A 22,143-nucleotide genomic window follows, 5' to 3' on the forward strand; every position below is an offset into this window, starting at 1 on the left:
ATCAAAAATATAAATATACAAAAATATAAATGTCATCCATCCATTTGAAGTGAAGGAGGCGGGATCCGTTTCAAGTCCGCTCAGATCCCGCCTCCTTCACTGAGTGGCTGAGCGGACCTGAGAAGTCACGTCTCGGGAAGCGGCTGGGAATCGGGCACCGGAGCACCGCGATGCGGGACCTGCCGCTGGAACCGGGGAGGTGAGTGGACGGCTTTTTCCTCGGCCACCTCCTCCCCGGTCCCAGTAGAAAAGTGCCCCCCCCACTGGAGTACCCCTTTAACAAAACACACAGCACATATGTAAAGAATAGACGCCATACCTAGAGCACACACCAAGGTCCCAAAGTGACGGAAACCACCAAGAAGACAAAATCACTGATTGTGGTGACTTTCACATCTCATCCCAAATCCCCAGTGCTAACAGCGCATTTATAGTCCCATCATCTGGTCTAATAAATTTGGGCCAGTGGATTTCCAATGTACATGTTTCTATAAAACCTCCCCCAACATGCAGCACTTGGAGGACAGACTAATATCCCCTTTATAATATGCAATTATTTTTTATTATTATGTAATAGGTGGAAGATGGCCGTGATGGACGCCCCGTGGATTTTCAGGTAATTACACTACATTAAAACAGCAGAAAAAAATCAAATAAATCATTTTTACAATAGCTTTTGCCCCCGCTCGCACAAATCTCTGCCCGTTCCATAGACTCCGTTCTATGGCCGGTCAGATTCCGCCACCTACCCAAAGAATTGACTTGTCACTAGAACGGAGTCTATGGCACGGGTGGAGATGTGGTCCAGCGCGTGTGGCCTAATCCGAGGCGGGTTACTAGTAAGTAATTGAAGAGGAAAGTTTTCTGCTTGAAATTCCTCTATTCAGCTCTGGCAGAATAGGAGCAGAATTCAAACCCCATTGACTTCTATAGGATTCCCCTGGAGGAATCGGCCCAAAAAATTTACATGTCAATTCTTTGTCGGATGGCGGATCCGTGTCAGAAAATTCTGATGGAAAATTCTGCTGTGTGAATAACAGAGCGGAAATCCCATTGAACACAATAGAAAATTGCTCTATTCATTATTTATGGGAAGAATTTCACGCGGAAATTTAGGGTGTGTTCACATTATGGAATCTGCACGGATAACCTGCCATGGATTCCACTGCTCGCATCTCCTCCTGTTCCATTGACTCCATTCTATGGTCGGGGGATTCCGCCATCCGCACAAAGAATTGACATGTCAATTCTTTGGGCAGATGTCGGAATCCGCCCGATTATAGAATGGAGTCTATGGGACAGGTGGAGAGGCACACAGGTGCGAGCAGGGGCGAGCGGCGGAATACACTGGGGATTATCCGTGCAGATTCTGAAGTGTGAACACACCCTAAGAGCAGATCCTGCTTCAAATTCCTGGCCAATTCCTCAAGGGGAAAACTGGCAGTGATGACAAGGGGTTAGTAAATATCCTGATGGATTTCATGTTCTTATTGAGATGTCACAATAAATAACATTTTCTGATAGTTTCAAATGGGACCAAGTACCAATCCTCCTAACCAACCCTATGTTCTCTGTTACAGAGACGACAAGTACCCGCTCTACAGTTGGATCCCGAGCCTGGAGACCATCGTGTAAGTATGAAGAAGCAGCAGAGATATAATCATCCATCTACATGATATGACAATATGAGTCTATTTATATCTGTGTTCCCCACCAAATACTCACATATGTATATTCACATATCCCCAAACACTATGGGGCAGATTTAACACACAAGCTGGTTTCTGATCTATATACAGTGAGACTGACGAAGAGGAGGAAGAGGACGAGGCTGCGGACATCCCCTGGTGAGGGCTCAAACCTTATAGTATTGGGAATACATGCTTATTCTTTAACCATCCTGTATAGAGAGGAGCGTGGGGAGGACAGGATAGGGGGCGCTCTAGTTAGACATAGAATCCTATTTTCTATTTATTTTTACTGCATCTTCCCCTATAGACTCCGATCATCCTGAGGATGTCTCTAAATATCATTATTGTCTCTTATTAATGACGTTCTGCCAGAAAACTGATGTCTCTAATGTGTGTCTGGTTTTCACTATCTTCTCTATTCTATCACTTACAGGAGCGAGGACGACACCGAGGAGGACACAGAGGATTGGGAGTAAGTATCTCATAGTCTCGTCTTAAACAACAAGCCTATGGAAATTACAGTGTTAGGAGTTTTTTTTAAAGGGGTAATTCAGCAAAAAAAATTATTTCAAATTAGCTGTAGCCAGAAAGTGCCAAAGATTTGTAATTCACATATATTAAAAAAAATTCCAGTACTTCTCAGCAGCTGTAGGTTCTGCAGGAAATGGTGTATTCTTTCCAGTCTGTTGCTCTCTGACATCTAAGTCTGGGACAGGAACTGCCCAGAGCAGTAGCAAACCCCCATAGAAAACCTCTCCTGCTTTCCACAATAGAAAGAATACCACTTCCTGCAGGACATACAGCAGCTGAGAAGTAATGGGGACTTGAGATTCTTTAATGGAAGTAAATTACAAATCTCTGGCACTTTCTGGCACCAGCTGTTTTGAAAGAAAAACTTTTTTGCTGAACTATCCCTTTAATTTTACATTAGTTGTATTTTTTCTAGCAAAATTTGTAGCATTTGGTTAAATGTAAAACTAAAAATGTAAAACTTGTGTGACCCTATAATTCCTCCCCTATAGACCCCGATCATCACTGATGTCTCTAATGTGTGTTAGGTTTTCACTATCTTCTCTATTCTATCACTAACAGGAGCGACATCAGCGACATCGCGGAGGATTCGGACGATTGGGAGTAAGTATCTCATAGCCTCGTCTTAAAAAACAAGCCTATGAAAATTAGTGTAAGGAGATTTTTTATTTTTTAAAGGGGTAATTCAGCCAAAAAATTCTTTCAAATCAACTGTTGCCAGAAAGTGCCAGAGATTTGTAATTTACTTTGTAATTTACTTCTATTAAAAAAAAAATCTCCAATACTTATCAGCTGCTGTATGTCCTGCCGGAAGTGGTGTATTCTTTACAGTCTGACACAGTTGCTCCCTGCTCCCACCTCTGTCTGGGACAGGAACTGCCCAGAGCAGTAGCAGATCCCCATAGAAAACCTTTCCTGCTGTTCAGACTGGAAAGAATACCACTTCCTGCAGGACATGCAGCAGCTGAGAAGTAATGGAGGACTTGGGATTTTTTAATGGAAGTAAATTACAAATCTCTGGCACTTTTCTGGCACCAGCTGATTTGAAAGAAAAAAAAAATGTTTGCTGAACTATCCTTTTCTTATTGGCCAGAAAACTGATGTCTCTAATGTGTGTTTGGTTCTCACTATCTTCCCTATTCTATCACCAACAGCAGCGACGACATCGATGAACGTCTGGAGCATTTGGAGTAAGTATCTCACAGTAACATATAGTATAGTAATATAATCAGTCACACAGACAAGTTTGCAGGGGGATCTGGTATTAAAAAACAAACCTATGAAAACAGCATTTGGAGCTTTCTTTTTTAAAAGGGGGGATTCAGCAAAAAAAAAAAAAAAAGGAATCTTTCAAATCAACAGGTGCTACAGAGTGCCAGAGATTTGTAATTTACTTAAAAATCTCAACTCTTCCGGTACTTATCAGCTGCTGTATGTCCTGCAGGAAGTGGTGTATTCTTTCCAGTCTGACACAGTGCCCTCTGCTGCCACCTCTGTCCATGTCATGAACTGTCTAGAGCAGCAGCAAATCCCCATAGAAAACCTCTCCTGCTCTCCAGACTAGTAAGCAAACACCACATCATGCAGGACATACAGCAGCTGATAAGTAATGGCAGAGTTGAGATTTTTTCATAGATTACAAATCTCTGGCATTTTCAGTCACAAGTTAATTTGAATTTGTTTCTCTTTTTTTCATGTTACATTACTTGTATTGTTTTCTAGCAAACCTTGCCGCATTTTGTTTAAATAAGCTAAAATTATTATGTTAATTTGTTTTCCCTAAGACCCATTGGCATCACAACATATGGGGTAAATTCGCCCCTGCGAGCCCCTGGGACGAAGGAATATTTAATGAAAAAATAACAATTAAATTTTAATCCCCTCCTCCATGAGGTATAAATAGGCTCCACCTCCCCCTAGACCTCAGTCTAATTATAAAGAAACATAAAACACAGGGAGGGAGTCTTGTGATGCCAATGGGTCTTAGGGAAAACAAATTAACATAATAATTTTAGCTTCCCTTACGTCCCATTGGCATCACAACATATGGGGAATTAGCAAGCATTATCCCCAATGGGCGGGTTATTTATTACGTCCGCATTAAGAACAGATCTTGCAAAGGTTGTTCTTGACAAGAAAAGAAGTATCCAGCCTGAAATATCTCACAAAGGTAGTCAAAGACGACCAGGTAGCTGCCTGGCATATGTCCTCAAGTGGCACAGCGGCACGCTCTGCCCAAGTGGAGGCCACAGCTCTAGTAGAGTGAGCCCTGGTAAATTCTGGTGGATCCAGATCAGCAGAGGAGTAACATAAGGCAATGGAGTCACAGATCCATCTGAATATTGAAGGTTTTGAAGCCTTTCTCCCCTTGTTCTTTCCTGCGAAAGGGATAAAGAAATTCTTGTCTTTACGAAAATCACCTACTCTATGTAGATAGATCTTGATAGCTCTGGATACGTCCAATAAAGAAAGATCCAAGTCTTCTTTAGATGATCCAGTAGGAGAAAATACAGGCAATACTATTGGCTGGTTGATGTTGGCAAATGAAGCCACCATAGGCAGGAATCCTGGAAGGAACCTAAGGATAACTTTGTCTTGGGAAAAAAATCACGTATGGAGGTGCGGAGCCAAGGGCTTGAAGTTCTCCAACTCTCTTAGCAGAGGTAATGGCTAGTAAAAGAGAAACTATCAATGTTAACTTGAAGTTTACCTCCTCCCAAGGCTTAAAGGGAGGAAGACACAGGCGTCTCAACACAAAGGATAAGTCCCATGGGTCTACCTGCTTTACCAGGTTAGGCCTAGTCTAGCCTTAACAAAATTCTTTACCTCCAAGATCTGAAAGAAACGTGAGTTTAGGTGTGCAGAGAGGGCTGCTAACTGCACCTTGATGGAACTAGGTTTTAATCCTTTATAGAAGCCTTCCTGTAAAAACTCCAATGACTGTGGAGTAGAAGGTTTAAGTCCATCAATACTCCTGCTTGCACACCAATCTTGAAAATCTTCCAAATACGTGCATAAGATTTATTTGTAGTGCAACTACGAGCGTGAGAAAGAGTATACTATACCTTCTCAGAAAAACTAGAGTCCAATACGGTCCTCTCAGTCTCCAAGCTGTCAAGCTGAGGCTGGAAAGATTCCTGCACAGATGTTGACCCTGGAATATTAGATCCGGATGCAGAGGTAATCTCCAAAATTCCCCTCTGCTCATATTCATGGGCAGGGTGAACCATGCCCTCTTCGGCCAGAAGGAAGTTATTATTATTACTGACGACTGATCTAGACTGATCTTAGTCAAACTCTGGGAATCATGGCTATGGGAGGAAAGATATACGCCAGCTGGTATGTCCATGGTATTGTCATTGAGTCCAATACCGTGGGATTGTCTGCCCTGTAAAGGGAACAGAAATTCCTCAGTTTGGCATTGCTTGCTGATGCCATGAGGTCTCTCTGAGGAAGCCCCCACCTCTGGGTTAACTGAATGAACACTCTCCTTGAGAGAGACCATTCCCCCGGTAATGTCAGGCCTCGACTCAATCCGCCAATATATTGTCGACACCCCTGATATGAATCGCAGAGAGTCTGGTTATTCTGGTTTCTGCCCAACAGAAAAATCTTCTCTACTTCCCTGAGGAGAGAAGGGGATCTGGTACCTCCCTGTTTAGGTACGCCACACAGGTCATGTCATTCATCCGGATTCTGACTGCTCTCTGTAAAATAGGAGGAGAAAAATGAAGAAGAGCTAGGTAAATCGCTCTGAGCTCCCTCACGTTGGAGGGCAGAGCGGATTCCTGTTGACTCCAAGATCCTGCAGTCGTGATGACTGTCAGATGAGCTCCCCAACCTGTTCCTGAAGCATCTGTCGTGATGGTTATCCAGTGTGGTTCTGAAAATAAAACTCCATGTTTGACTTGTCTCCACCACATTAGAGAATGTCTTGTTTGAGTCGATAGAACATCATCGCATCCAAGTCCTTCAGTCCTCGGTTCCATACTGTTAGTGCTTCTCTCTGAAGAAATCTCATGTGCCATAACGCCCATGGCACCGCGTCCGCAGCTGAGGCAAGGAGCCCTAGAAAGCGCATTTATGTTCTTATGGATACCTGACGAGGAGGAATTAGGAATTAAGTCTGATTTCTCTATGTTGATAAGCCAACCTAATTGTTGAAGTATGTCCTGGACATAGTTCAACTGAACTCTCAGAAGATCCTGAGTCTGAGTCATAATCAACCAATCGTCCAGGTAAGGGATAACTTTATCCCCTGTAAACGGAAGCGAACCATCATGGTGACACTACCTTAGTGAAAACAAAGGGTGCGGAGGTATTCCGGATGGAAGGACTTTGAATTGTAAGTGTCTTACCTTCCCCTGTATTTGGATGGCGAAGGCTCTCCTGTGAGCCTTCAGAATCGGTACATGAAGATATGCATCCGGTAGATCTATGGTGACCATAAAATCTCCCTCCTGGAGGATAGATTTTACCGATCTTATGTTCTCCATGTGGAACGTCTTCTTTACGATGCACCTGTTTAGATATCGCAAATCTATAATAAGCCTCCAATTTCCGGATGGCTTCAGCACTAGTAACACTGGGGAGTAAACTCCCTGACCGATCTCAGATAGAGGAACATCCTCTAGAGCCTCAATGGAAAGGAGGTAAAGAATTTCTGTCTCTAGGACTAAGTGTCTTTCTGGCTTAAGATTTCTTGACAGAAGAAATCTTGGAGGAGGAAGAGATGATAAATGAAGGACATAACCATTTTGAATAATATTTAACACCCAGTGATCTTTTCTTAATTCTTCCCAGGCAGGGAGAAACAAACTCAGACGTGTTCCCACTGGACAGCTTCTTCGTCAGAAGTCTGGTTTCTTGTTGGTGTCCTTATTCTGCTGCTTCCCGGAACCTCTTCTGGAATAGTTTCTTCCTCGACCTCTGTACTGGTATCTCCCTTTGCCTCGCTGAGGAGATTTTGCTCTGCGTAAGGAATCACCGCTCTTATAGGACAATGGTAGGGACTTCCCCTCCTTGTCAGACAATTCCTCCATTAATTTATCCAGCTCAGAGCCAAACAGCCTACCTGGCTGGAACTCCATATTACAGAGCTGAATTTTGGAGTTAGCATCTCCAACCCAGGGTTTTAACCATAGCGCCCTTCGGCAGCGGTTGAGAGCGTACTAGTTTTTTTACGCTAACCTGGTTCCCTGAGATGCATCATCGCAGAGGAAGTCAATGGCCATAATGACCTTTTTTAAGGAGCAAAGGACCTTGTCCCTGCTAGCTCTACCTTCCAAATTTTCCTGGACCTTGGTCAGCCATCTTCTTAGGCTTCTAGAAACCTCAAAGAAGAAATGGAGACTGCCCCTTGGGCTGCCGCTGCCGTATATGATCTCTTGAGGGCTACCTCCACCCTTCTATCCATCGGATCCTTAAGATTGGATCTGTCCTCCGCAGGCAGCATAGTACATTTTGACAGTTTGGCTATGGCCGGGTCCACCTTTGGAGGCTCAATCCAGTCCTTACATTGTTCTTCCTTGAGAACATATAAGGTCTTAAACCTCTTGCTCAAACCCGGAGCCTTTTCCGGTTCCTTCCATTCCGCCTGTAACATAGACAATGAAGTCTTACCCACAGAAAAAACCCTAGGCTTTTTTGAGGAGGACCAATCCTATCCTCTTCTATTTCCTCAGGGTGTATTTCAGCTTGCACAGCTTAGCAGAGCTTGTGAATTCTATCAGCTGTGAAATACCCCTTGAATAATTCTTTCTCATCTTCAGAAGTAGAAGAGGTTTCAGAAGAAGATGATGACTTAACCTCATCAATCACAGTAAAACTGAAAATGACCAAAATCCTACAGCCATAAAGTAATATACTCAAAGGCTGGGAGTAGAGAGAGAAATGCTCCATTTGGTCTTTAACTTAGGACACGGGCGGCGAATCTCATTAGCCGCTAAAGTCTTTTGCACATAGTCCTTGACCCATACAACTACCTCCTGAACATCAGGCTCCTCATAGGTTTAGGTCTGCATGAAGGACAGCGTACTTAGGCATTATAAATATTTTTAGGCATTCATAAATATTTTTATGAAAGAAAGGATGAATCTTATCTGGAAAAAATGATCCTCCTACGGTATCCATAGCCGTCAGGTAGTGGAGTCTCACACTCGGCACTTGAAGTGCTTCCTTAGAAGGTCTTTTTCCAGCAGCAGGACTGGTCTCCATTTCAGACATCTGCAAATAATCAATGTATTACAATACATATAAACCACTAGCCTGGCTAGAGTGATATCGGAAAGAGACACTAGGTGGCAGCAACACTTACTTTTAAGTATATAGAAGAGAGATCACAGCACTTTGCACTCAGATGTTTTCTATTAGATCCAAATGAGCCACAGAAAATCCTTCCAGAGGAAGACAGCCAGACCTAGAGGTAGCAACAACTTACCTTCTGCCTTGAACACACAGCTAATCCGGCATGCAGAGAGCGCGCGCCGCTGCCGGCCCCTGGAAGTGACATGGCGCTGATACCACAGTGCTGAGACGCACGCAGCGCCGATGCGTTCCACAGTCGAACGCAAATGGAAGAAAAGCCAGCCACTCGGGTGACACGCAGAGTGCGTTCCAAGATGCACTAGGTAAGAAAAACTTAAAAGCTAAGACCTGCAGAAGCAAATATCAGGATACTACCTGGACACCGGCTCCAGCGGCATCCCAGCAATCATTACCTGGAGAGAAAACCTGAATGCAACAGGTTAACAAAGCATAAAAACGGAGGAGGGACAAAGTCCCCTAGGGCTAACAGCAACGAAGTAAAAAAAGACTGAGGTCTAGGGGGAGGTGGAGCCTATTTATACCTCATGGAGGAGGGGATTAAAATTTAATTGTTATTTTTTCATTAAATATTCCTTCGTCCCAGGGGCTCGCAGGGGCGAATTTACCCCATATGTTGTGATGCCAATGGGACGTAAGGGAAAGTGTTTTTCTTGTGTCTGATTTTTGTGGTGTTTTCCCCCATAGCAGAGCATGTGATTCATTGGTTTCCCTTTGAGGCTGCATTTACACATGCCAGTTCTTTGTAAAGCTGCCATTGCAGTTTTTGAGCCAAAACCAGAAGTGGATTCAAAGTAATGGGTACAATAAAGGAAGCGCTTATATGTCTCCTACCTGCCGGATCCACTCCTGGCTTTGGCTCAATAATTACAGCGGCAGATTTAAAAAAAAAACTGTCTTGTGTGAAACCAACCTCAATCACATGAACTGTAAAGTAAAAAACAAGAAACGTAACAAAACACACAACACATATGTAAAGAAAAGACGCCATACCTAGAGCACACACCAAGGTCCCAAAGTGACGGAAAACACCAAGTAGACAAAAGCATTGATGGCGGTGACTTTCACATCTCATCCGGCTCCAGCATTTTTCTGCTAATAAGGAAAGGGAGGTTTTTGATAAGAATTCCAATAAATATAAAGCAGAGACAGTTGAAGTGAATTATTCTATAGTTACCCACTCTTGACACTTCCTTAATACTTCTCAACACTTTCTCCCACCTATCTTCATCTATCCTCCCGATTACTCCCTCCCATTTATCCTTACTTTTAGTCCCTATATGTTGTTCCATTATAAGGTGCGAGTATATTGTTGTGATCTCTTTCTTTTTAATTGATCCACTCCTTAATTTTGTAACTAATGGGCTGGGGCTACATCCTTGCAACTTACTATTATTCTGACTTGCAACTAACGCTTTTCTGCATCTAACATAAGAGAACCAGTGTCTTTCCTCTATCTTGTATTCTGCTTTTAGAGTGTCCCAACTCTTTATGATGTTTCCGTCCATTATATCTCTGTTCTCACCCCCACCCCATCCAATACTTGTACTACTCCCAATTTCCTAACTTCTCCTAACTCATCATATAACCATAATGGGGCAAATTCCATTACTCCCTGATTATTTAGAGATTTTTTTTACCCACTCCCACGTTCTAACTAAGGGCCCTATTCCACCGGCCGATTATCGTTTGCATAATCGTTAACGATTAACGATCTCAAACGACCGCTATTGCGAAAGACCTGAAAACGTTCACTCATTTCCATGGAACGATAATCGTTACTTATGTCTTATTCAATGCGAACGATTTGCGAACGTTTTGCAAACGAGCAATGATAAAAATAGGTCCAGGTCTTATAAAGCGATCAACGATTTCTCGTTCAGTCGTTAATCGTTAACTGCATTTCAACCAAACGATTATTGTTTAGATTCGAACGATTTAAAGATAATCTAAACGATAATCGTCCGGTGGAATAGGGCCCTAAGGCCTTTACCATTACCAAATTACTCCAAGCTTTCTTCCCCAGAACTCCTGTCTCCATATCTGCATATCTCTACATGTAATAGTGATGTGCGGCTGATGGCTGATGGCTGTGTAAAGAAAATAATAAAGTATATACATACCTGCCACACTCTCCGGTGCTTCTGCCTGCTCCTCGGTATCATCCCGGCAGCAGCAGCCAGGAAGATACTGGGACTGGTTAGAAGCATTGTGGAGCGTGGCAGGTATGTATATACTTTATTATTTTACACTAAAGGCAAGGGCTACACGGACATCGCTAACAACAAATATATATATACAGTCCATGCTGCACGATTATTGAGCTGGGTAATAGGCTCAGTAAATGAGCGTCGATCTAGCAGATTGGTGCTCATTTACATTGTCAATCAGGCCGTGTAACATGGCGATTTGTCTGAACTAAGGGTGCGTTTACATAGAAAGATTTATCTGACAGATTTTGGAAGCCAAGGCCAGGAATGGATTTGAAAAGGGGATAGATCCCAGTCTTTCCTTTATGACCTGATCCCTGTTTATAGTCTGTTCCTGGTTTTGGCTTCAAAGATCTGTCAGATAAATTTGTCTGTGTAAATGCACTATTATGCTGCGTTTACACGTAACGATTATCGCGCAAATTTGCGCGATAACAGTCAAATTCAGCCCGGCCACGCATCCTACAGCCCCCTGCGCCGGCTCGATCGCCACCCCCGCCACGAGCATACCTTACCTGCTCGGCGTAGCGGGTGTTCAAAATTCCTGCCTCCCCTCTTCAGTGCATTGATTGGCTAAAGAGGGGAGCCGGGAATTTCAGGCTGCGGAGGAGCGGGGGCCGGGCTGCGGGCAGAGGCCGGGCTGTGGGCGGGCCGGGCTGTGGGCGGGCCGGGCTGCAGACGGGAGGGCTGCAGGCGGGCCTTTGGCCGGCTAAAGCGATCTTAAAACGATCACAAAACGAATTTTCGTACGATATATTGTACCGTCTAAATGCTGATTGGAGCTAGGAAAGCAGTGGCACCTTACAGGTTAAGCCACACCTTTAAGACACCTACAGGTACACAGGAGGGATCTGATGCCTAGCAACATCCCCTTGGGTATTTTAAAAAATGTCCTTTGATTTAATATAAAAAAGTAAGAAGACTTTTTTTAAGGTGAACTAACATACTGTACTTTATACAGAGTTTTTTTGCATAGATTTTGTGCAAAATTGTCACAAAAATATTCCAACCAAAATCCCCAGTGCTAACAGCGCATTTATAGTCAGATCATCTGGTCTAATAAATCTGGGCCAGTGGATTTCCAATGTACATGTTTCTATAAAACTTCCCCCAACATGCAGCACTTGGAGGACAGACTAATATCCCCTTTATAATATGCAATTATTATTTTTATTATTATGTAATAGGTGGAAGATGGCCGTGATGGACGCCCCGTGGATATTCAGGTAATTACACTACACGAAAACAGCAAAAAAATCTAATAAATTATTTTTACAATAGTTTTCGCCCCCGCTCGCACACATTTCTGCCCTTGCCATAGACTCCATTTTATGGTCGGACGGATTCCGCCGTCCACCCAAAGAATTGACTTGTCAATTCTTCGGGTGGATGGCGGAATCTGACCGACCATAGAACAGAGTCTATGGCATGGGTGGAGATGTGTTCCAGCGCGAGTGGCCTAATCCGAGACGGGTTACCAGTGAGGAATTGAAGAGGAAAGTTTTCTGCTTGAAATTCATCTATTCAGCTCTGGCAGAATAGGAGCAGAATTCAAGCGGAATTCAAACCCCATTGACTTCTATAGGATTCTCCTGCTGGAATCGGCCCAAGAAATTGACAAGTCAATTCTTTGTCGGAAGGCGGATCCGCGGCAGAAAATTCTGCTGTGTGAACAACAGAGCAGAAATACCATTGAACACAATGGAATTGCTCTATTCAAATTTTATGGGAAGAATTTCAAGCGGAAATTTAGGGTGTGCTCACATTATGGAATCCGCACGGATAACCTGCCATGGATTCCATTGCCCGCATCTCCTCCTGTTCCATTGACTCCATTCTATGGTCGGGGGGATTCTGCCATCCGCCCAAAGTATTGGCATGTCAATTCTTTGGGCAGATGTCGGAATCCGCCCGACCATAGAATGGGACAGGTGGAGAGGCAAACGTGTGCGAGCAGGGGCGAGCGGCGGAATCCACTGGAGATTATCCGTGCAGATTCTGAAGAGTGAACACACCCTAAGAGCGGATCCCGCTTTAAATTCCTCGCCTATTCCTCAATGTGCACATCCCCTTAAAGTGACACTGTCACCCCCTTTGTGCATTTTGACATCTCTATACAGGTGTAAAGGGTAAATTTAGCGTTTTTCATACCTTATTTCATATCATACGTCATGGTGCTTGTTCAAGTAAAAAGTGTCCTTTTATCAACTGCAGATAGTATTAAGTGGGCGTGGCCTTGCAGCATTAGTGCCACTTAGCCCCGCCCACAACAACACTGTTGGCCCCACCTCCTTGACGCCTATTGGTTGGCCGACGTACGTAAAGGGGGTGGGGTCTAGACCTTTCGGCCAGCCTGTTCCAATAGCCAACGAGGGGGCGGGGCCAACTGTGGCATTATGGGCGGGACTAAGTGGCGCTTATGCCACACAACACAATCTGCAGTTGATAAAAGGACACTTTTTACTTAAACAAGCACCATGACGTATGATATAAAATAAGGTATGAAAACCGCTAAATTTACCCTTTACACCTGTGTAGAGATGTCAGAATGCACAAAGGGGGTGACAGTGTCACTTTAAGGGGAAAACTGGCAGTGATGACAAGGGGTTAATAAATATCCTGATGGATTTCATGTTCTTATTGAGATATCACAATAAATAACATTTTCTGAAAGTTTCAAATGGGACCAAGTACCAATCCTCCTAACCAACCCTATGTTCTCTGTTACAGAGACGACAAGTACCCGCTTCACGGTTGGATCCCAAGCCTGGAGACCATCGTGTAAGTATGAAGAAGCAGCGGAGATATAATCATCCATCTACATGATATGACAATATGAGTCCATTTATATCTGTGTTCCCCACCAAATACTCACATATGTATATTCACATATCCCCAAACACTATGGGGCAGATTTATATATGTGCAGCCCTGAGCACATTGAGAAAGGGGCACAAAAAGCTGTGGCCTCCATCTGCTACTAATTTATCCTGGTTTATGCCGAAAAACAGGGAAAAATCAGGGCAGAAACCTACACCTGCTGCGGAGCACTTGTAGATTTCTGCACCTGCTGCGGAGCACTTGTAGATTTCTGCACCTGCTGCAGAGCACTTGTAGATTTCTATACCTGCTGCGGAGCACTTGTAGATTTCTGCACCTGCTGCGGAGCACTTGTAGATTTCTATACCTGCTGCGGAGCACTTGTAGATTTCTGCACCTGCTGCGGAGCACTTGTAGATCTCTGCAGCTGCCTTGTGGTAGGTACAGGTCCTGCTGGATTTACTCTGGTCTTAATAAATGTCTATATATATTTATATACACAAGCTGGTTTATGTTCTATATACAGTGAGACTGACGAAGAGGAGGAGGCGGACGAGGCTGCGGACTTTTCCAGGTGAGGGCTCAAAGCTTATTGCATTGTGAATACATGTTTATTTATTTTACCATCCTGTATAGAGAGAGGAGCGTCAGGAAGACATGATGTGTATATGTGTGTGTGTGTGTGTGTGTGTGTGTATATATATATATATATATATATATATATATATATATATATATATACAAGCTGGTGTATGTTCACAGTGAAATCGACGACGACGAGGAAGATGGCGCAGCTGCGGACATCCCCAGGTGAGGGCTCAAAGCTTATAGTATTGTGAATACAAGTTTTTTTTTTTTTTTTTACTATATTGTATAGAGAGAGGAGCGACAGGAAGATAGAATGTGTGTGTGTGTATATATATATATATATATATATGCAAGCTGGTGTATGTTCTCTACACAGTGAAATCGACGTCGACGAGGAAGAGGACGTGGCTGACGACATCCCCAGGTGAGGGCTCAAAGCTTATAGTATTGTGAATACACGTTTATTTTTTTCCCATCCTGTATAGAGAGAAGAGCAGTGGGAGGGCCAGATAGGGGGCGCTCTAGTTAGACATAGAATCATATTTTTCTATTTATTTTAACAGCATTTATTCACATTACAAACTGCAAACACTGGGACTTAGTTGTTAAGGTCCCCGTACACTTTATACTTTAGCTGGCTGTACCTGCAATATACAGTACTATATGGTCATTGTATAGAGCAGTGTACAGCTCACTACATTACTATTGCAATCACCTTCTTTACAATAAAATATTTAATGTGTAATATAACAATATATTTATATATGAGATGGTTTACGTTCTATACACAGAGAAGAAGAGGAGGACGAGGAGGACGAAGGGACGGCCATGGAGATCCCTAGGTAATGAATCAAAACCTATAACATTGTGAAGCAAGGAATTGTTATTTATCATGCTGTATATAGAGAGAGGACGGGGGCGCTCTATTTGGAGGTGGGATCTAATTTCTATTGTGGGTAATGGTGAATAGTATATTACTGCAGGTGTATAGGGCTGGTAAAAGAGCATTGTTTCTATATAATCTGCTCAGAAATTCTCCTCGTTTCTCCTCGGCAGAAGCAGCAGCAGGAGGAGATCCATCTTATCCAGGTAAATATATGGGATGATACACTTACATGATAACACAACTCTATCGCTGCACTGTATATCCTCATGTCATCACTATATATTATATTACCAGTCACATATAATAACCACGAAAGGCCTCATGTACATAATACAGACATACAAGTGACATGGTGCCGCCTGTATCTCACCCACTAGGATAGCACTGAGTCCCCTCTCTCCAGTGTAATGTCTATTCCCCATCACTGCTGACGGGTCTGATCTCAGGAAAGTCATGCTGGTTTTTCTCCTTCCCTTATAGACTGCGGGCGCTGTTCTGCTGCTGCTGCGCCACCAAGGAGGAGTAAAGGTGAGTACCCAAAATCCCCTCACACCTCAGATCACTTTTATTCTGACTGTATATTCATATGGAGCCTATATATGTAACCTGTCATTATTAACACATTGCTTGTTATATATCCTATCTAGGTAACACAGCGCCGCCAGAGTGAGGAGAAGACACCCGACCATCTGGAGCTGTCTGGAGGAGGAGGCGTCCGGAACATCAAGTGGTAAATGGGACGCCCATAACATCCGGAGGATACATTTACCACACATGGGGGAGGAGGAGCCCCCTTTTACCATCAGAGATAGGAGGAGTAGACACTCACAACACCTAGAGGGGTCTGGAGGAGGTGCCCTTAAAGGGGTTATCTAGGTAACTAAAAAGGCATTTCCTTCCTCGCCGGTGTCTCATTTCTGGTTTGGTCTCCTCTCACACCATCATCTTCTCACCTGGCAAAACGGAGGCGGCCTGAGACAGTGGGGCAGGTACTTTGTTGTGATTGTCGCATGCGGGTGAAACCAGTGGCGGCGAGTTTCACCCACATGTGGTGATCACACCATAGTACCTGATCTACTGTCTCAGACCTTTGCCAGGTCAGAAGATGTTGGAATGAGATGAGTCCGACCTGGAAGTGAGATGCTGGTAATGGTGGAAATATCTTTTCAGCTCCCCAGATAACCCCTTTTAACATCTAGAGGCAAATTAGGGGCCCGTAACATCCGGAGGATTTATTTGCCTCACAAGGGGGAAGGAGGAGCCCCCTTTTACCACCAAAAATAGGAGGACTAGACTCTAAGAACACCTAGAGGGTCTGGAGGAGGCGCCCTTACAGGGGTTATCAAGGCAACTAAAAAGGCATTTCCTTCCTCGCCGGCGTCTCACTTCTGGTTTGGTCTACTCTCGCACCATCATCTTCTTATCTGGCAAAACGGAGGCGGCCTGAGACAGTGGGGCAGGTACTTTGTTGTGATTGGTGCATGCAGGTGAAACCAGTGGCGGCCAATGTACAAACAATGTTGCCGCTGTCATCACAACATTGCGCGTACATTGACCACTGCTGGTGGTGAGTTTCACCCACATGTGGTGATCACACCATAATACCTGATCTACTGTCTCAGACCTTTGCCAGGTCAGAAGATGTTGGGATGAGATGAGTCCCAACTGGAAGTGAGATGCTGGTAATGGTGGAAAGGAAATATCTTTTCAGCTCCCCAGATAACCCCTTTTAACATCAAGTGGTAAATGGGGCGCCCATAACATCCGGAGGATATATTTACCACACATGGGGGAGGAGGAGCCCCCTTTTACCATCAGAGATAGGAGGAGTAGACACTCACAACACCTAGAGGGGTCTGGAGGAGGTGCCCTTAAAGGGGTTATCTAAGTAACTAAAAAGGCATTTCCTTCCTCGCCGGCGTCTCACTTCTGGTTTGGTCTCCTCTCACACCATCATCTTCTTACCTAGCAAAACGGAGGCGGCCTGAGACAGTGGGGCAGGTACTTTGTTGCGATTGTTGCATGTGGGTGAAACCAGTGGCGGCCAATGTACAAACAATGTTGCCGATGTCATCACAACATTGCGCGTACATTGACCACTGCTGGAGGTGAGTTTCACCCACATTTGGCGATCACACCATAGTACCTGATCTACTGTCTCAGACCTTTGCCAGGTCAGAAGATGTTGGAATGAGATGAGTCCGAACTGGAAGTGAGATGCTGGTAATGGTGGAAATATCTTTTCAGCTCCCCAGATAACCCCTTTTAACATCTAGAGGCAAATTAGGGGCCCGTAACATCAGGTGGGTTTATTTGCCTCACATGGGGGAAGGAGGAGCCCCCTTTACCATCAAAAATAGGAGGACTAGACTCTAAGAACACCTAGAGGGGTCTGGAGGAGGCGCCCTTAGATAAGTTAGCTAGGGAGCTAGAAGGCATTATCTTTCCTTTTGTCTCTCCTCTGGTTTGGTGTCTTCTCATTCTACACTATCTGACTTGGCTTAAAGGCGGCGGGCTGAGATAGTGGGGCAGGTACTGGGCTGCGATTGTCACATGTGGGTGAAACCAGTGGTAGCCAATGTACACATGATATTCCATCATTATGCATATATTGGCCACTACCGGTCGGACTGGTTTTACCCACATGTGGTTATCACACCATAGTACCTGATCTCCCACCTCAGCCGCCACCTATACCAGGTCAGAAGTTGTCGGGATGAGATGTCACCAAACTGGAAGTGAGATGCCGGTGAGAGAGGAAAGGAAATGCCTGTTCAGCTCCCCAGATAACCACTGTAACACCTAGAGGCAAATGAGGCGCCATTAACATCATTGGGGTTCATTTGCCTCAAATGGGGAAAAGGAGGAGGCCCCCTATAACATCAGAAAAAGGGGGAGAAGACTCCTTTAAACATCTGTAGGAGTCGGGAGGAGGTGTCTGTAGCATCCGTAGGCAAATTAACATCCATCAGAACTTGACTGGGCATCCTCCAATATCCGGCTGGCATCAGAAACCACCACCTCCTGATGACCCTCTACACCCCAGGAGCAGCCGGTGAGTATTTCCCATCTGGCACCTGGAGAGTTCAGGAATAATAGCTGCTTGTTGTAGCCCTGGGGCCATTGACACCAGTGATCTTACCACAGCGCTATTATCCCTGAACTCTCCGCTACAGGCCTGGTAAGTATCGCACCTCACAGACACATGACGACTACACACACACACACACATATATATATATATATATATATATATATACACATAAACATGCACTACACATAGATAGCGGCTGTGATCCTGGGACTTGCTCTGATCGCCACATTTGGGGTCGGGAAGGAATTTTTCCCCTTGAGGACAATTGACTCTTCCCTCTTAGGGGTTTTTGCCTTCCTCAGGATCATCTCAGCCTCACAGCCCCCACAGTCATACATGTCAAATTACTCTCCCTATAACTTGAAATAAAATATCTTTTTTTGCCCCGTTACATCTTTGTGTCTGTGTCTTTACTTCCAGGTAGTGTCCGGATCATTCCGCACATGGTGATACCAAGTCTGGCTGTTTTTAGTTACATTTTTATTTGAAAAATGGGAAAAAGGGGGTGAGTTAAATTTTCATCAAGTGGGCAGTTTTCTTATATTTTTTATTTAACATTTTTAAAGGTTTCCTATTATTTGGACAAACTTCTGATATGTCATAGTGACACGCTAGAAGATTGTGTGGGTGGGGAAAAGGTGCTGAGACCCTTACTGATTGCTGGAATGAAGGGGCAGAAGTGCAGTAGGTTAATCCCCCCTCATAAGTAGATGCCCCCGGTAGTTAGGCAATTTCCCCATTAGGTGTGGGGGGGGGGGGGGTGTTACCTCCTATTTCAGTACACAACGCATGTCACGGCACTCTTGCTTTACTTTATGACAGTCTTCGATACCTGCTTAAACATGAGAACTACACTATGGTCATAAGAAGGAAAATAACAGTGGACCATGGAAACACCAAGTCACATGATCAGGCACAGGTGACAAGTATCCATTACCGCTACACAAAGAACAATACAGCCAATAATACCGCCATACAGTGGTCAGAATCATTTGTACACAAGTTATCACACTGCCGACTATATGAGAGAGTAAAGCACTGATCAGAGGATCTGGAGGATCGGTCAGATCTCCTGACATGTCTGGTTTAGGAAAAACTCATATTCCCGAAAGCAATTGTGGAGCGTCTCTTCTGAGCGCTCTGCATTGTGTCACTCCTTTTATTCCTGCTGGAAATGTATGAATAAATGGTCGACTATTTGCTACAAAAATACATACATTTATTTTAATAAAGTTATCTTATAAAGTAATGTAACTTTATTAAAGCAATGTATTAGTAAATTAAGGGGGGTATTTTTGCGTCTCCAGAACAACCTTTAGTGGTTTGGCAACTAAAAACCTTAAAGAGGTTATCCAGGATTGGTAAAACATGACCGTATTCCTATAGAAACAGCACCACTCCTGTCCTCAGTTTGTTTATGGAATTGCAGCTCAGATCCACTGAAGTCAATGGAACTGAGTTGTAATACCACACACAACCTGAGGACACGTATGTCGCTATTTGTGGAAGAATGTTTTTCCAATCCTAGATAATTCCTTTAAAGCGAATCTGTCATCCATTGAACACCTACAGAACAAATGACAGTGTTATACACTTTGTACTGCAAGGTTAAAGGGAAACTATTACTACTGGTGATATCTCTCACCAGGGGCGTAGCTAAAGGCTGATGGGTCCTGGTGCAAAATGTTAGCTTGGAGCCCCCCATCTCACCCGATCAGGCAAAGTCATATCTAACGTTATATCCAATTACTCTAATGTGCCACCATGTTCTAATGCACTGTCACTGCCTCCACCTCATGTACTGCACTACTTCCCCCTATAATTAAGGGACTGTACTGTTTCATTGTCTAATCATTGTATTCCAATCTTTGACTCTCCAGCTGAAAAACTACAACTCTCATCATAAACTGCCAGTTGGAAACAATGGGGGTTTTAGTGCTGCAACCTGAAGAGCCACATGCTGCAAAACTACAACTCCCATAATAAACTGTCAGCAGGGCACGATGAAGTTTGAACTTCTGCAACCTGGAGAAGTCACCTGATATCACCTGCAGTCCTATGTAACACCACAGATAACAGTGATATCTCTGAGTACAGATAATGTAGTAGCTGTCACCTCGGGGCACCCGTACTAAATGATGTTCTACAAAATAAGAAAAGTGTCATACAGGGATTCACAGGTGACGTCTTCTTTGATCTGAGGAGTCACTTTCCCTTTTCCTCTCCATCCGGCCCAGACCTCCCTGATGATTCCTTCCAGATACGTTTCATCTTTTCAGAACCTGCGAGACAAGCAATTTAGGCTCCGCACATTTATAGCAACTTCCTTCCCTTTCTCTCTCCTGTAGGCTCCCAAAGTAACTGCGCTGTTTGGGATGCCCCCTGTATGTAGGATCCCCTGCTGTGCCCCCTGTATGTAGGATTCCCTGCTGTGCCCCCATGAGCTAATAATGCCCCCAGAGGTGCCCCCATGAGCTAATAATACCCCCAGAGATGCCCCCATGAGCTAATAATGCCCCCAGAGGTGCCCCCCATGAACTAATAATGCCCCCAGAGGTTCCCCTATATACTAATAATGCCCCCAGAGGTGTCCCTATATACTAATAATGCCCCCAGAGGTGCCCCTATATACTAATAATGCCCCCAGAGGTGCCCCCATGAGCTATTTATACCCCCATAGGTGCCCCGATATACTAATAATGCCCCCAGAGGTGCCCCGATGAACTAATAATGCCCCCAGAGGTGCCCTTATGAGCTAATAACGCCCCCAGAGGTCCCTTCATATACTAACATTGCCCCCAGAGGTGCCCCCATATACTAATAATGCCCCCAGAGGTGCCCAAATATACTAATAATGCCCCCAGAGGTGCCCCCATATACTAATAATGCCCCCAGAGGTGCCCCCATAAACTAAAAATGCCCCCAGAGGTGCCCCCATGAACTAATAATTCCCCCAGAGGTGCCCCCTATGAACTAATAATGCCCCAGAGGTGCCCCTATTAACTAATAATGCCCCCAGAGGTGCCCCCAAATACTAATAATGCCCCCAGAGGTGCCCCCATTAACTAAAAATGCCCTAGAGGTGCCCCCATGAACTAATAATGCCCCCAGAGGTGCCCCCTATGAACTAATAATGCCCCCAGAGGTGCCCCCATATACTAATAATGCCCCCAGAGGTGCCCCCATATACTAATAATGCCCCCAGAGGTGCCCCCATATACTAATAATGCCCCCAGAGGTGCCCCCATGAACTTATGCCCCCAGAGATGCCCCATATACTAATAATGCCCCCAGAGGTGCCCTCATGAACTAATAATGCCCCCAGAGGTGCCCCCATATACTAATAATGCCCCCAGAGGTGCCCCCATATACTGATAATGCCCCCAGAGGTGCCCCCATGAACTAATAATGCCCCTAGAGGTGCCCCCTATGAACTAATAATGCCCCAAGAGGTGCCCCCATATACTAATAATGCCCCCAGAGAGGCCCCCATGAACTAATAATGCCCCCAGAGGTGCCCCCATATACTAATAATGCCCCCAGAGGTGCCCCCATGAGTTAATATTGCCCCCAGAGGTGCCCACATGAGCTAATAATGCCCCCAGAGGTGCCCCCATGAGATAATAATACCCCCAGAAATGCCCCCACGAGCTAATAATGCCCCCAGAGGTGCCCCCCATGAACTAATAATGCCCCCAGAGGTGCCCTTATAAGCTAATAACGCCCCCAGAGGTCCCTTCATATACTAACATTGCCCCCAGAGGTGCCCCCATATACTAATAATGCCCCCAGAGGTGCCCCCATATACTAATAATGCCCCCAGAGATGCCTCCATGAACTAATAATGCCCCCAGAGGTGTCCCCATGAACTAATGCCCCCAGAGGTGCCCCCATATACTAATAATGCCCCCAGAGGTGCCCAAATATACTAATAATGCCCCCAGAGGTGCCCCCATATACTAATAATGCCCCCAGAGGTGCCCCCATGAACTAATAATT

This window comes from Dendropsophus ebraccatus, chromosome 13 (assembly GCF_027789765.1).
Source record: "Dendropsophus ebraccatus isolate aDenEbr1 chromosome 13, aDenEbr1.pat, whole genome shotgun sequence".
Lineage (NCBI taxonomy): Eukaryota > Metazoa > Chordata > Amphibia > Anura > Hylidae > Dendropsophus > Dendropsophus ebraccatus.